This window comes from Coregonus clupeaformis, chromosome 1, assembly GCF_020615455.1.
Source record: "Coregonus clupeaformis isolate EN_2021a chromosome 1, ASM2061545v1, whole genome shotgun sequence".
Lineage (NCBI taxonomy): Eukaryota > Metazoa > Chordata > Actinopteri > Salmoniformes > Salmonidae > Coregonus > Coregonus clupeaformis.
In genome coordinates this window covers 79618888-79636591 of record NC_059192.1, presented here as the reverse complement: position 1 = coordinate 79636591, position 17704 = coordinate 79618888, and positions in this window count along the sequence as shown.

Genomic DNA, 17704 nt, shown 5'->3' with positions numbered 1-17704 from the left:
ATAAAACAAAAATGTAATTTTTACCGAAACACATACCTATAAATAGTAAAACCAGAGAAACTGATAATTTTGCAGTGGTCTCTTCTTTTTTTCCGCAGCTGTATATGTTGAAGAGGGTGGGGCTTAAACTGCATCCCTGTCTCACCCCACGGCCCTGTGGAAAGAGATGTGTGTGTTTTTTGCCAATTTCAAATCGCACACTTGTTGATTGCGTACATGGATTTTATAATGTCGTATGTTTTTCCCCCATTTTGATTTTTTGAAATCAACAAAGCATGAGAAGACTTTGCCTTTGTTTTGGTTTGTTTGTTTGTCAATTAGGGTGTGCAGGGTGAATACGTGGTCTGTCGTATGGTAATTTGGTAAAAAGCCAATTTGACATTTGCTCAGTACATTGTTTTCACTGAGGAAATGAACTAGTCTGCTGTTAATGATAATGCAGAGGATTTTCCCAAGGTTGCTGTTGATGCATATCCCACGGTAGTTATTGGGGTCAAATTTGTCTCCACTTTTGTGGATTGGGGTGATCAGTCCTTGCTTCCAAATATTGGGGAAGATGCCAGAGCTAAGGATGATGTTAAAGAGTTTAAGTATAGCCAATTGGAATTTGCAGTGTGTATATTATATCATTTCATTGAGGATACCATCAACACCCCAGGCCTTTTTCGGTTGGAGGGTTTGTATTTTGTCCTGTAGTTCATTCAATGTAATTGGAGAATCCAGTGGGTTCTGGTAGTCTTTAATAGTTGATTCTAAGATTTTCATTTGATCATGTATTTGCTGTTTGTTCTTTGTTATAAAGCCAAAAAGATTGGAGAAGTGGTTTACCCATACATCTCCGTTTTGGATAGATAGCACTTTGTGTTGTTGTTTGTTTAGTGTTTTCCAATTTTCCCAGAAGTGGTTAGAGTCTATGGACCATAGTGAAGGCGTAGGCTCAGGTTTTCTGGGTCTCTATGTTTTTGGATGGATAGGTTTCTCAATTTCTTTCTTAGGTTTTTGCATTCTTCATCAAACCATTTGTCATTGTTGTTACTTTTCTTCGGTTTTCTGTTAGACATTTTTAGATTTGATAGGGAAGCTGAGAGGTCAAATATACTGTTTAGGTTTTCTACTGCCAAGTTTACACCTTCACTATTACAGTGGAACGTTTTGTCCAGAAAGTTGTCTAAAAGGGATAGAATGTGTTGTTGCCTAATTTTTTTGGGGTGGGTTTTGACACTACTTTCCTTCCATCTATAGCATGTCTTAATATTATTCAGTTCCTTTGGCTTTGATGCCTCATGATTGAGTTTTGCTCTGTAGACTGTGATTTTGCTGTGGTCTGATAGGGGTGTCAGTGGGCTGACTGTGAACGCTCTGAGAGACTCTGGGTTGAGGTCAGTGATAAAGTAGTCTACAGTACTACTGCCAAGAGATGCGCTATAGGTGTACCTACCATAGGAGTCCCCTCGAAGCCTACCATTGACTATGTACATACCCAGCATGCAACAGAGCTGCAGGAGTTGTGACCCGTTTTTGTTGGTTATGTTGTCGTAGTTGTGTCTAGGGGGGCATATGGGGGAGGGAATGCTGTCACCTCCAGGTAGGTGTTTATACATTTACATTTTAGTCATTTAGCAGACACTCTTATCCAGAGCGACTTACAGTTAGTGAACACATATATATATATATTTTTTATACTGGCCCCCCGTGGGAATCGAACCCACAAACCTGGCGTTGCAAACGCCATGCTCTATCAACTGAGCTACATCCCTGCCGGCCATTCCCTCCCCTACCCTGGATGACGCTGGGCCAATTGTGCGCCACCCATGAGTCTCCCGGTCGCGGCCGGCTGCGACAGAGCCTGGATTCGAACCAGGATCTCTAGTGGCACAGTTAGCACTGCGATGCAGTGCCTTAGACCACTGCGCCACTCTATCCCCCTGTGTGCTGAGGGTGTCAGGTTCTTGTCCAGTTCTGGCATTTAGGTCGCCACAGACTAGTCCCTGGGTCTGGAAATGATTGATTTCCCCCTCCAGGATGGAGAAACTGTCTTCATTAAAGTATGGGGATTCTAGTGGGGGGATATACAGTGTACAGTGGGAGAACAAGTATTTGATACACTGCCGATTTTGCAGGTTTTCCTACTTACAAAGCATGTAGAGGTCTGTAATTTTTATCATAGGTACACTTCAACTGTGAGAGACGGAATCTAAAACAAAAATCCAGAAAATCACATTGTATGATTTTTAAGTAATTAATTTGCATTTTATTGCATGACATACAGTGGGGAAAAAAAGTATTTAGTCAGCCACCAATTGTGCAAGTTCTCCCACTTAAAAAGATGAGAGATGCCTGTAATTTTCATCATAGGTACACGTCAACTATGACAGACAAATTGAGAAAAAAAAATCCAGAAAATCACATTGTAGGATTTTTAATGAATTTATTTGCAAATTATGGTGGAAAATAAGTATTTGGTCACCTACAAACGAGCAAGATTTCTGGCTCTCACAGACCTGTAACTTCTTCTTTAAGAGGCTCCTCTGTCCTCCCCTCGTTACCTGTATTAATGGCACCTGTTTGAACTTGTTATCAGTATAAAAGACACCTGTCCACAACCTCAAACAGTCACACTCCAAACTCCACTATGGCCAAGACCAAAGAGCTGTCAAAGGACACCAGAAACAAAATTGTAGACCTGCACCAGGCTGGGAAGACTGAATCTGCAATAGGTAAGCAGCTTGGTTTGAAGAAATCAACTGTGGGAGCAATTATTAGGAAATGGAAGACATACAAGACCACTGATAATCTCCCTCGATCTGGGGCTCCACGCAAGATCTCACCCCGTGGGGTCAAAATGATCACAAGAACGGTGAGCAAAAATCCCAGAACCACACGGGGGGACCTAGTGAATGACCTGCAGAGAGCTGGGACCAAAGTAACAAAGCCTACCATCAGTAACACACTACGCCGCCAGGGACTCAAATCCTGCTGTGTCCCCCTGCTTAAGCCAGTACATGTCCAGGCCCGTCTGAAGTTTGCTAGAGTGCATTTGGATGATCCAGAAGAGGATTGGGAGAATGTCATATGGTCAGATGAAACCAAAATAGAACTTTTTGGTAAAAACTCAACTCGTCGTGTTTGGAGTACAAAGAATGCTGAGTTGCATCCAAAGAACACCATACCTACTGTGAAGCATGGGTGTGGAAACATCATGCTTTGGGGCTGTTTTTCTGCAAAGGGACCAGGACGACTGATCCGTGTAAAGGAAAGAATGAATGGGGCCATGTATCGTGAGATTTTGAGTGAAAACCTCCTTCCATCAGCAAGGGCATTGAAGATGAAACGTGGCTGGGTCTTTCAGCATGACAATGATCCCAAACACACCGCCGGGCAACGAAGGAGTGGCTTCGTAAGAAGCATTTCAAGGTCCTGGAGTGGCCTAGCCAGTCTCCAGATCTCAACCCCATAGAAAATCTTTGGAGGGAGTTGAAAATCCGTGTTGCCCAGCGACAGCCCCAAAACATCACTGCTCTAGAGGAGATCTGCATGGAGGAATGGGCCAAAATACCAGCAACAGTGTGTGAAAACCTTGTGAAGACTTACAGAAAACGTTTGACCTGTGTCATTGCCAACAAAGGGTATATAACAAAGTATTGAGAAACTTTTGTTATTGACCAAATACTTATTTTCCACCATAATTTGCAAATAAATTCATAAAAAATCCTACAATGTGATTTTCTGGAATTTCTTTTCTCATTTTGTCTGTCATAGTTGACGTGTACCTATGATGAAAATTACAGGCCTCTCTCATCTTTTTAAGTGGGAGAACTTGCACAATTGGTGGCTGACTAAATACTTTTTTGCCCCACTGTAAGTATTTGATCACCTACCAACCAGTAAGAATTCCGGCTCTCACAGACCTGTTAGTTTTTATTTAAGAAGCCCTCCTGTTCTGCACTCATTACCTGTATTAACGGCACCTGTTTGAACTCGTTACCTGTATAAAAGACAATCACCCACGGTCTGGGGCTCCTTGCAAGATCTCACCTCGTGGGGCATCAATGATCATGAGGAAGGTGTGGGATCAGACCAGAACTACACAGCAGGACCTGGTCAATGAACTGAAGAGAGCTGGGACCACAGTCTCAAAGAAAACCATTAGTAACACACTACGCCGTCATGAATTAAAATCCTGCAGCGCACGCAAGGTCCCCCTGCTCAAGCCAGCGCATGTCCAGGACCGTCTGAAGTTTGCCAATGACCATCTGGATGATCCAGAGGAGGAATGGGAGAAGGTCATGTGTCTGATGAGACAAAAATAGAGCTTTTTGGTCTAAACTCCACTTGCCGTGTTTGGAGAAAGAAGAAGGATGAGTACAACCCCAAGAACACCATCCCAACGTGAAGCATGGAGGTGGAAACATCATTCTTTGGGGATGCTTTTCTGCAAAGGGGACAGGACGACTGCACCGTATTGAGGGGAGGATGGATGGGGCCATGTATCGCGAGATCTTGGCCAACAACCTCCTTCCCTCAGTAAGAGCATTGAAGATGGGTCGTGGCTGGGTCTTCCAGCATGACAACGACCCGAAACACACAGCCAGGGCAACTAAGGAGTGGCTCCGTAAGAAGCATCTCAAGGTCCTGGAGTGGCCTAGCCAGTCTCCAGACCTGAACCCAATAGAAAATCTTTGGAGGGAGCTGAAAGTCTGTATTGCCCAGCGACAGCCCCGAAACCTGAAGGATCTGGAGAAGTTCTGTATGGAGGAGTGGGCCAAAATCCCTGCTGCAGTGTGTGCAAACCTGCTCAAGACCTACAGGAAACGTATGATCTCTGTAATTTCAAACAAAGGTTTCTGTACCAAATATTAAGTTCTGCTTTTGTGATGTATCAAATACTTATGTCATGCAATAAAATGCAAATTAATTACTTAAAAATCATACAATGTGATTTTCTGGATTTTTGTTTTAGATCGTCTCTCACAGTTGAAGTGTACCTATGATAAAAATTACAGACCTCTACATGCTTTGTAAGTAGGAAAACCTGCAAAATCGGCAGTGTATCAAATACTTGTTCTCCCCACTGTAGGTAGCACACAGGAGGACATTTTTCTCTGTTGAAATAATTTCCTTTAGAATTTCTAGTCAAATGTAAAATGTTCCTGTTTTGATTAATTTAATAGAGTGAGTTAGGTCTGCTCTATAGCAAATTAGCATACCCCCTGAGTCCCTTTCCTGTTTCACACCTGGTAGTTTGGTGGATGGGACTACCAGCTCTCTGTAACCTAGAGGGCAACCAGTGGGTCCGTCTCCTCTATACCATGTTTCTTGTAGGATGACAATGTCTGTATTTCCAGGTTCCTGCTCTTTAGGCCAAAGGCAGATGACCTCAGGCCTTGGATATTCCTGGATGAAATAGTGAAGGCTTTGTGTTCCATAAAGTGTCTAATGTTGTTGTTCGTGTGGTTTGGCCTCAGGCCAGTATTTGTGAGCAGAGCCTGCTGAGGATCTGGGACATGCCATTGGCTTGGGCTAGTGTAAGAGTGGGGGTTGGGCCTGTTCGCCTGCTCACGGCCTGGGCGTATGTGTGACTTTCATGTTGAGGCCCTCTTTGCGGGAGTGGGGGGCATGGATTGGGTAGGAGTGGCATAGGTGTGATCTGAGGGGGCCTAAATGGGGTGTGGGCATGGTTGACTTGGGGGGTGTTAATTGGTTGGGGTGGGTTGTGTGAATGTGGCTGGTGGTGCCGTGGTCTGGATGTAGGTTCTCTCTGCTGGGGTCCTCTATGTGCAGGTCCGGGGGGGGGTGGTCCTGCAGGTCTGGGAGAGTGTCTCGCTGGTCTGGGCAGGGTGTCTGTTGCTCCTGTGGTTCAGGGTGATATCCTTTAGTGTCTGGGCGAAGGTGGGCACTGCTGCCTCGTATTGGTGGACCTGGTCGTAAAGGCTGTTGAAGTGGTGGGCTCTCTCTCTCTCTCTCTCTCTCTCTCTCTCTCTCTCTCTCTCTCTCTCTCTCTCTCTCTCTCTCTCTCTCTCTCTCTCTCTCTCTCTCTCTCTCTCTCTCTCTCTCTCTCTCTCTCTCTCTGAAAAGGTATTTTTCAATCCCCCTGTGTTACAAAAATGTAAACCTCATTCATTCCTCTCTTTCTCTCTTGTGCTTCCGATGTCAGTAGCAGCCAGGTGGAGCAGGGAGTGGTGTGTGTTGTAGAGCCAGACAGGGTCGCTGAGGCGGTGAATGACTAAGAGTAAAAATGTGCCTTGGCTTAGTCGCTCGGTGGCTCTGGCATAGCGTGCGGCTCGCACACACACACACACACACACAGCTCCATGCTGCCATGTCCCTCTACCACTAGGTGGTGTGTAGGTAGGTATATTAGGCCATAGCATTACTTGTTTCTCTTCTCCACTCTTCTCCATCATACATTGACTTGGTGGCTGACCCAGGTTAGATGCAGGGGAAAAAAAGCAAAAATAGGGGATACACTAGCACCAAACAACTGGAGTCCATCCCTGTAGTAGAAACTTGAGAAGCCTTTGCTAAAGGCAAGTATGCCTTTCCCTTCTCACCTGCCCCCCTTGTTCTCTCTCTGCCACTGTTCTACTGTTCCTTCGTAGTCTAAGGGAAACCCCGTAAATACTATGCTAAACATGGGAGAGGTCTTTACCCAGACCAGACCATCCCTGTTCTCTGTGACCCTTTCATTCTATTGTAACCAGGACTAAGACTGAATCCTACTACATTGAATCCTACTACACCTACTACACCAGCACCGGCTCTGACACTTGTCAGATGTGACAGGACTTGCAAACTATTACGGATTACAAAAGTGATGCGAGCCTACCAGACGAGCTAAATGTCTTTTATGCTCGCTTCGAGGCAAGCAACACTGAAGCATGCATGAGAGCACCAGCTGTTCCGGACGACTGTGTGATCCCGCTCTCCGTAGCCGATGTGAGCAACACCTTTAAACAGGTCAACATTCACAAGGCCGTGTACACAGGACATGTACTCAGAGCATGCGCAGACCAAGTGTCTTCCCTGACATTTTCAACCTCTCTCTGACCGAGTCTGTAATACCTACATGTTTCAAGCAGACCACCATAGTCCCTGTGCCCAAGAAATTGAAGGTAACCTGCCTAAATTACTACCGCCCCGTAGCACTCACATCGGTAGCAATGAAGTGCTTTGAAAGGCTGGTCATGGCTCACATCAACACCATCATCCAGGAAACCCTAGACCCACTCCAATTCGCATACCGCCCCAACAGATCCACAGATGACGCAATCTCAATCGCACTTCACACTGCCCTTTCCACCTGGACAAAAGGAATACCTATGTGAGAATGCTGTTCATTGACTACAGCTCAGCCTTCAACACCATAGTGCCCACAAAGCTCATCACTAAGCTAAGGATCCTGGGACTAAACACCTCCCTCTGCAACATGATCCCAGGTGGTAAGGGTAGGCAACAACACATCTGCCACGCTGATCCTCAACACGGGGGCCCCTCAGGGGTGCGTGCTTAGTCCCTTCCTGTACTCCCTGTTCACCCATGACTTCCTGGCCAAGCACGACTCCAACACCATCATTAAGTTTGCTGACAACACAATAGTTGTAGGCCTGATTTTTCCTTAACTCTATTTCTTGAACTGCATTGTTGGTTAAGGGCTCGTAAGTAAGCATTTCACGGTAAGGTCTACACCTGGCGCATGTGACACATAACATTTGATTTGATTTGAAACCATCGTTGGATCCCATTCTCATCAAACTGAATCACACACACAAAACCACATGCTCACACACACGCACATGGTCTCACTCATTCTCTCACACGCACACACTCTCTCCCTCTCTCTCTGGTCGTATCCCTTTCCCCCCAGTATTCTTTGATTAGTCCCACTTGTCTGTGTCCCACTGGTCTTCAGATAAATAACCACCTAAAAGACTGGGGTGACTGGGATTCTGCTTGATCAGATGGGATTCAACGATTGGTGTAGGTGTGTGTGTGTGTGTGTGTGTGTGTATGTGTCTTGGGCTGTGGCTGGGTTGAGTTCAAGGCACAATGAGGGCATCTGAAATGAGACCAGGTTTCTGGGATTTAATACAACAACCATGGTTGTGATCAATTCCATTTCAATTACCTTCCTGAATCAACATAATTGAAATGGATTTGACCCCAACCCTGGTGGAAACATTTCAACCCCTGGGAGTCTTTAGATGACCCACAGTGGACAATCCTTAATAACTGGGAGTCTCACATACTACCTCCTGTAGGTCTACCATAACTGTGAAATGTTCTTGATGTGCGAACACTTTGTTCTAAATGGTCTTTATGAAGCTTGACAAAGAACAGTAGCAGTCTAACATTGTTTTTCAAACTGGTCAAAGACCCAAAGCTGCTATACTTGGGAATCAGGTAAAAGGTGTGATGATATGTTCCATTTTCCATTGCGACATTGTATTACATACACTTGTGAAACTGGTTAGATTTACGTTTTACACGTATACCCTACCTTGAACCAGACTTTTGTTAGCACCAGAGTAGTGCCCTGGACCCATCCCAACCCATGACTTACTAAAAGCCTTGAAATGTGAGTGAGACAGCCTGCGCTCGTAAAAGACACTGGACCTTATTGATGGAAATGTTCCTCTGACCTTGCTGGAATAGCCAGGTGGTCTGGACTTGGTCTTTTCGTTCAGCGCCCATGAGTGTGTGTGGGTGGGTGGTGGGGTGTGTGTATGTGAGGTATGTTTCTTAATGAGCCTCTTCCTTCTCTAAAGACAGTGCTGTCCAAAAGCAGCATTGGTGTAATTCCTGTGTAAGAGGAGCAGCTTGGAACAGTCAGTGAGCCTGCCAGGTAGAATCGCTGCTTTTCTCATATTCTATAATCAAATATCTATTACACTCACTGCTTACTTACACACTTACTGTAGTTACTTTACATTATTTTGTATACGTAGAACGGATACTTTTTACACATTACAGCATTCAAAAACTGTAACAATAAGAGAAAGGAGAGGATTAACATAAGGCAGAATTTAACCCATCGGAGAGCATTGGACAGCGTTGTCGTACAATAGTGTTCAACAACTGATGCTGACACCTGTTATGCTAATGATGTACGTCATCCATATTAGGAAGTCATCCGTTGTCAGACAAAACTCAGTGGTGGTTGATATTGAGAGCAATCTGTTATATTATAGGCACAGGAAAAATACATATGTTCCCATGACTTGGAAAGACAAGAAATTCCCATGGCTCCCCTATCACCCAGACATCTTATCCCATCTTATCTGACCTGAGATATGGAGAAGTCTTTCTCTGTTTGTAGAGCAGAGTACTGTTGCTTAAAAACCAGACCTCACCCCAGTTAATAGATGACCTGGGCCATCAAAGAGATGGAAAGATGAGCAGGGATGAGTCCACTGTCCTTTCTTACATGTCTAGGGACTGAAAGACCTCTGCATTGTTTTGAGTCTAGCATTGAGTGCTTAGTGTTGCAACTCATTACACCTAGACACACTGACTGTTGCTTCTTGACTTCAGTGACCCAGTGACAGTTTCCATCTCTAGAAACCTGTTTATTGCACTCACATCACTGTTCAACACACAGAGAAATAACCTGAAAACATCTTGCTTTGCAGTGTAATTATGTTTTATGACAGGCCTTCCACAGGGCTCCATTGATATCAGACAGGAAGGGGTGGGAAAGAGCGGTCAGAGACTCTAGGGTGTAGAGTGGACATTGTGTACTGTCCTTCCCCAGTCCTTGCTTCCAACTTCCAACCCAGCCAGGGGCCATAGCAAAGACAGGGCTTACTGGCCACTTCTGAAAAACAACACCGTTTCATAACTCAACATTTATTTGGTCTGTATATTAGATTATATGAAATGTAGTTTCTTACGACGTGCCATGACTGAAGTTGACCTGCAGCCACTTTGCGCATGTAAGTTATGGTCAGCGCTGCCCCCCAGAAGTACATTTTAGAGCTGTTTCTGAGACCATTACTCCCTGTACCTTCATTTGAGGAGGGGAGGTTAAAAGGTTATAAAATCTCTGTTGCATAAAGACTCAAGTCCAGTTTCTCAGAATTCTCAGAAATTAACAGATCAAGATGTAAACTTAATGAGGGAAAGAAAAAAGCAGGGAGGGAAAGTTTACTCTCAAGTTAGTCCAGTTTTGATTTTGGATTGGGAATGTATTTAATAACTGTTTCCTATAGCGAGGGTTACATTTGATTAAATCGGATGTAGCTGTGTTTTGTCAGTTTGTTTAACGACTCTGAGGAGGAGTATGTACAAGGATTTACCAGGGTTTGGTCCAAAAGCTCTAATGTTTCTCAGGGAAGAAATATTATCTTATTTTCTCTTCTCTTCTTTTCTCTTCTATCCCCCTTTCTATCTCTTCTCTTCTCTTCTGCTCCATGCATATACACTCTCATCCACCAGCAGGATGTCCACATTTTCTGTTAGATTATCCTAGAACAGGTTAGCATGGGTCAACGCAGCATTACACCCAGCATGCTAACACAGGTTGCGACCCATGTTAGCACAGGCTGACCCAGGGAAGATAAACACACACGTTAACACACAGACTAGAGTCTGGAGTGAAGGCAGACAGCTAAAGGGCTGGAGTGAGTCAGTGATGTGTCCAGTAAACAGGCCTCTCACAGCAAGGTGAGAAAACAAGGAGTTTGTACTGCTCAGTCTGAGACAGACCTGGGTTCTAATACTATTTGAAATAATTTAAAATACTTTACTTGGGCTTGACTGGCACAATAGAACCAATAGAATAGCCACAAAAGTGCAAACCCTGCCCATGTGGCACTCCAAGCAGGCTAAAGCAAAAAAAGTATTTGAACCCAGGTCTGGTTTAAAACAGTATGAATCTACTCATTCTGTCACAGTACAAATCTACCGGGATTGACCTAGACTCTTAGAAAAAAAGGGTTCTTCAGCTGTCCCCAAAAGGGTTCTACCTGGAACAAAAAATGGTTCTTCAAAGGGTTCTCCTATGGGGACAGTTGAAGAACCCTTTTAGGTTCTAGCTAGCACCTTTTTTTATAAGTGTACTGGTACGCCATACTGTTTCTTCCTCCATTTCTATTGTAAATTAAGGTTTCGTAACTGACATTCTTCTGCTTGGAGAATGATCCAAGCAGAAGAATTACATTTCCAGTACAATTGTGTCTTCTATTTCTTTTCTTTTCATTCTTTCTCTTTTTCCTGTGACTTGAGTACAGGCGTTGAGTAATAGGATGGATCTTCTCCTCACTCTGTGACTCCTGGAGTAGTGTTGGTGCTGACAAGGCCTGCCTCTTCTCCAGACTACCCCTCTATTCACAATCCATTCATCCAATCATTCTCCGTCTCCCTCTTTCTCTCCCTCTCTCTCCCCCTTTCTCTCCCAATCGCTCTCTCTATCTGTTCCCCCTCAAGCTTTCTCTTTCGCTCTCCCTCTAGGTGCTGACAGGTCCATCCCTCTTCTCCCTGATATTTGACCTATATCCAAGACTTTCTTTTTGATCCTGATTGGCTCTGTCATTTCTCTTCATTTCCTGGGTCTGAGTTGTGATTAGGGACGTGGTCTGGTTAAGCTAAGAGTTATTTAATAGCTATTATAGGATCCATATGGTTGGGCTTAGCATTATTTAGCAGCTATTTACATTGTCCACAGACAGACTACTCCCTTCCTGTATTTAATTAAAAACTATTGTTCTCCCATTCATGCTTTTGTTTTACTGCACAATGTATTTTTCCCCCTAAAAAATCCTGTTCATATATGACCTGTGGCAGGACTGGTCAGTCCTACTGTAGATTGTCTTGTGCGCTGTCGGTCCTGGATATTCATGACTGAGTCTGTCCTTGATCATTTTGTGTACTATGTCAGTCCAAGATCTTCTTGTGTACTAATACGGTCATGGATCATTTTGTGCAATGTGTCGGCCCTGGATTGACTTGTGCACGACAGTAACAGTTCTGACGATATTTGGCCAGTCTAGCATGGCCGTTTTAAAACCTACTGCATTCAGCTCCTCCAATGTGTGCTTCAAGCTGTAAGACACACAATATGTAAGACACACAATATGTTCCACACTAGCATACCACTTGGCACATAGATACAGTCTTGCATATTGCCTGAACAAGACTGATGCCTGTAATACTTCACCCATTAATCTCATATCAATCACCACTGGTAAAACCATTACATTTTAGAGTTTTACAGAGATGGAAACAGAACATTCACATTTTAGAAACGTTTGCTGGTATTTGCTGTTGAGTCTTTTAAATGGAATCTTGGCAGTGTGCGATGCGCTGCACTGGAACAGAACACCACTTTTGATAACCTTCTTTATGATTTTAATATTCTGTGTGTTTCCAAGCAGATTTATTAGACTGTGTTTGAAGCGTAGACCCAGAAGAGAATGTCTGTTTTGGCTCTTCTAATCATACCATCACGGAGTCTCTCACTCTATATCTGTCTCTCTGTCTTTTTCTCTCTTTGGGCTCTATTTTCGGCTGCCGTTAAGGCGGCACTAGTATCAAACGCACGTTAGTTTGCAATTTCGTCATGCAAAAACTGCCGCACTGGCAGTTTCCAGCCCTAACGCCAGGTTCTGCAATTTACCTGTCTTATATAAGGTCGCTTGCGCTCAGATGGGCAGAGCGGAAATATTTGAGGTGTGTCCTTAAAAACATGATCCAAAGTGCTAATTTCAGGCAGTGCTGATGGGGATATTTAAGACCAACCAAAAACTGGTTTTAGCAGTAATGCAGTTGGTTATGGCATGAATTTTGACAGTGGAAACGCAGCCTATCCAATCGTGACGCACACTGCCCATATGCGCATGGAACAAGAGTAGCACAATGTACTTTGTATTTAGAAACATAAAAAAACTAATGTTTTTTCCACATTTTGTTTTATTTGATTAAAAACCAAGCATAGCCTCCCCTCCTCTCAATTAAGTATTTTTTTGGTCTGCCCAATACAATCTTGAAATAGTCAAGAATGTCGATAAAGGGTTTGGCTCCTGAGACTGCTTGGAAATAAATCTTAATCAACAAAGCTTTATTAAAATATCAAGTTTGAGAGGAGTAAAAAATGAGCTGACATTCCCTTTTTATCTATGCCTTGTAGACAGACCCACATTATTTTAGCCATGCAGGTCCCGTTTGGACGTGCGTCAAACCCCCTCCATCATGAAACGAGAAAAATCCCCCGTGGGAATCGAACCCACAACCCTGGCATTGCAAGTCTCTCTCTCTCTCTCTCTCTCTCTCTCTCTCTCTCTCTCTCTCTCTCTCTCTCTCTCTCTCTCTCTCTCTCTCTCTCTCTCTCTCTCTCTCTCTCTCTCTCTCTCTCTCTCTCTCTCTCTCTCTCTCTCTCTCTCTCTGCAGGAGATGAAGAGATAGAGCTGAGAGAAAAGAGGGAGGGGAGGAGAAGGAGGGGGTGGAAGAGAGACGTGTGGTGAGAAAGAGTGACAAAATGAAGAGAGTGAGAGCATGACAGAGAGGAAGGACAGAGTAGAAGAGAGGCACAGAGAGAGAGAAAGTTGGTTGAAAGGGAGAGATAGTGTATAAGAATTGAGAGAAGAGGAGGAGAGTGAGAGGAAAACTGACAACTTAATCCACACCTGAATGAAATTATTATGTTGGTCCTTCTCTCTCTCTCACTCTCTGTCTCTTCTCCCTCCACTCTAAGCAGAACAGGTCCTTACTTCTGTTCCTTACAATAGTATTAGTGAAATCTTAGATCAAGACCAGTACGTTTTGGTTGATTCCCTCGAGTTGAGGCAAAAGACTGGCTGAGTTTGACTGGTTTAGTTTGTTCGTTAAAATATCAAAAAAACGTGTGGGTCACTCACTGCATACGAAAAGTTAGGGTTCCACTGCCATATACACCCATGGGGTCTTGGGTTGGAGAAGCATAGACCATAATTGGCTGGCAAATCCAGTTTTGTAGGAACATACACACACATCCTACGCGTTAGCTCCTCTGATTAGGCCTGAATAGAGTAGCCAGAGGTTTCGGGAAGAAGGAAGGGCCTCCAAGATTGTGATAATAGAACCCGTGTGTGTGTGTGTGTGTGTGTGTGCGCACGCATGTGTGAGAGAGAGAGACAGAGCAAGAGAGAAGGTGATTGAAAGAAGATAGACTGTGAACCAACATCTGTGTTACTATGCAGGTTCCAAGTCAAACTGGGAAATGTTAAAAGAACTCTACTGAAAAAGACATAGTACTACATTACAGTATTGAGTTACTGAGGGAACGCTAGTGTTCAACGTCATCTCAGCTCTATCTGGGAGGTGGTGGGAACGTCACAGACCATTACCACACACAAACACACACATTGACCCCCCTTTGCACTAACTCTTTTGACTCACTACATACGCTACTGCTACTGCTTATTATCTATCGTGTTGCCTAGTCACTTTACCCCTACCTACAGTATATGTACATACAGTATATACACACACCCTATTGTTTGAATGAGATTAAACTCTGTCTATCAGGCGACCTACAATAACCTTATTTTTCTCCCTCCTGTCATTCAAAGTGGGAGAGGCAGGCTGGTTGCTATAATTGAATTACAGACTTATTACCAGACATTGGTTATGGACTGATTATTGTACCTGGGAAGTTGGCCTTGAAACTGATCAGACCGGGTCTATGTGGATATATTCGATAACAATGATGAACCTTCATGTCAAACACAGTTTGAGATCTGACAGCAGCAATTAGATTAGTTATAACATCTCAGTGATTATACAACACTTCCCATCACACACAACCGCCCCCCACCCCCACCCACACACACACACACTGTGCATTCCTTGGCTCCTTCCACAACGCCTTCCTTCAGAATAGGGATACGGTTTCCTTTTAATAGTTTAACATATGTTTTGATTGAATCGTTTAATTATTCATTATGGCATTGAAACTTTAGACTGGGGATGATTAAAAGCAGGCCAAAACAATCCAGTAGAATGTATCATACTTTAGGTCGTCCATTGTTTTCTGTTCAATTGAGTTAGGATAGTGTTTTTTTGCTGGCTTCCTAAATGCTGATTCAGTTCAATCTTAAATCAAATAAACAATCATAAAGTCCTTATTTCTGTATGAACTCATTCTATTCACAAACACCTATACCAAACTAATGCAGTGTGGTGCCCTGCCCATCTTCTGAAAACGTCTGAACTATGGGAAACCCCCCACACACAAAAAATACCTTGCACTTGTCTTTTTCTACTAGCACTGACTTTGCTGATAACTTCTTTATTGAGGAAAAATTGACTTACTACAACTGTGATATGTGGTTCTCCCACTTAGCTATCTTAAGATGAATGCACTCACTAAGTCACTCTGAATAAGAGCGTCTGATAAATGACTATACTGTAAAATGGTGACCATTTTGATATCTCAGTATGCAACACGTAGTATGACTTCCCCCCCCTAACACTTTAACCCATTATATGAACCCTTACTGTAACCTTATCTGAACTAATATAGTACTTGCTGATGACTTCTGATTTACATGGTCATCCATTGACTACCATATTCCCTCTCCTGTCCACCCAGGCTGTTCTCTCCTCCTCTACCCAGGTTGTTCCCAGACTGACCACTAGAGGGGGACAGTAGACACAGGCTGATCTTTGGCAACTCATTGACCCTGCACACTGGCCCTGAGCTGACACCAATTACTCTACATTAGCTTCTCTCCCTTGTCTCCTTTACTTCATCTGCACTGGCCCGGGACTGATAATATGGCTGTGGCTCAATACTCAACTGAAGGTTCCTCCCTTCAACTGCATCAGGACTGATAACATGGCTGTGGCTCAATACTCTGTTGTAGCTTCCTCTCATTGTCTGTCTCGTCTCCGTCTACACTGATCTGAAAACACAGAAGAGATGCAAGACATGGTATATTCAGATAGACCCCCATATGCCAGTTAATCTGCAGTTACTCTTGGGATGTGTCTCAATAGTTAAATGTGTCTCTTTGTTCCCATTCCCTTCATTTACACTAAAAACAGATGAAAGCAGCAAAGAGAAAGACATAAAGACTAGGGTGATTAGACCTTGGTACCTGTGTATACAGAGACAGCCAGCAGAGAACACCTCACATGTCAAGCCAGTTTACCCTCCCTGCTCCTATCATGAGGTTGGAAAGCTGTCAGTTGACGATTGTGGAGAAAGGGATCTGAGTACATGGCTTTATGATAAACACACACACATGCAGACACACACCCTTCGTAGAGAGATGGATATGGCTCCAATGGCCTAAGGACAGCCAGGGCCATCTGAGGGCAGGATGCTGGCTTGGTCATTTATCTTCTCTACTTGGACAGAACAAGACAGGACAGAACAGTCGCCTTTCTAAATTTTTTTACATTTAGCAGACTCTCTTATCCAGAGCGACTTACGGTTAGTGAGTGCATACATTTTTTCATAATGGTCCCCCGTGGGAATCGAACCCACAACCCTGGCATTGCAAGCGCCATGCTCTACCAACTGAGCTACACGGGACTACGATGATGCATTTAACATTTCTCACACCACTATGCTTCCTCTAACCTCGTCCCCAGGCTCGAATAGCTTGCGCATAAAGCCTGGTAACACTGTGCAACAAAGTGGGACTTGAAAGGGGTGTGGTTAAAATCAAGGCGGGAGTGAGCCTGCTACAGCTGTATTAGAGGGGACTTTGAAAAATTGTGAAAATCGCCAATCAAAATAAGTGTTCTATCATATTGACCATATTATTTGTGGGAAGCCTAGATGATCGGGCATATACAGATTATATTTGAAAAATATTTGTAAGATAATATACAGTCAGGCCCATAAATACTTGGACATTGACCAAGTTATTATTATTTTAGCTGTCTACCACAGCATATTGGAGTTCAAAATAAATAATGAATATGAGCTGAAAGTTCAGCTTTAACTTGAGGGTATTTACATCCAAAATCGGGTGTACGGTGAAGGAATTACAGCACTTTTTATATGTGGTCCCCCCCCCCCTTTTTAAGGGGCCAAAAGCTGTTCCATGGCCAGGTGTGTGTTATTCCCTCATTAGTTCATTTACAAGTAAGCAGATAAAAGGTCTTGAGTTGATTTCAAGTGAGCATTTGCATTTGGAATCTGTTGCTGTTAACCCTCTATGAAGTCCAAAGAGCTGTCACTGCCAGTGAAGCAAGCCATCATTAGGCTGAAAAATCAAAACAAACCCATCAAAGAGATAGCAAAAACATTAGGTGTGGCCAAATCAACTATTTGGTACATTATTAAAAAGAAAGAACGCACTGGTGAGCTCAGGAACACCAAAAGGCCAGGAAGACCATGGAAAACAACTCTGGTGGATGACATAATAATTATTTCCCTGGTGAAGAAAAAACCCTTCACAACAGTTGGCCAGATCAAGAACACCCTCCAGGAGGTAGGCGTATCCGTGTCAAAGTCAACAATCAAGAGAAGACTTCACCAGAGTAAATACAGAGGGTTTACCACAAGATGTAAACCATTGGTAAACTTCAAAAACAGGATGACCAGATTTGCCAAAAAACATCTAGAAAAGCCTGCACAGTTCTGGGACAACATCCTATGAACAGATGAGACAAATATCAACTTGTACCAGAATGATGGGAAGAGAAGAGTATGGAGAAGGGAAGGAACTGCTCATGATCCGAAGCATACCACCTCTTCTGTGAAGCATGGTGGAGG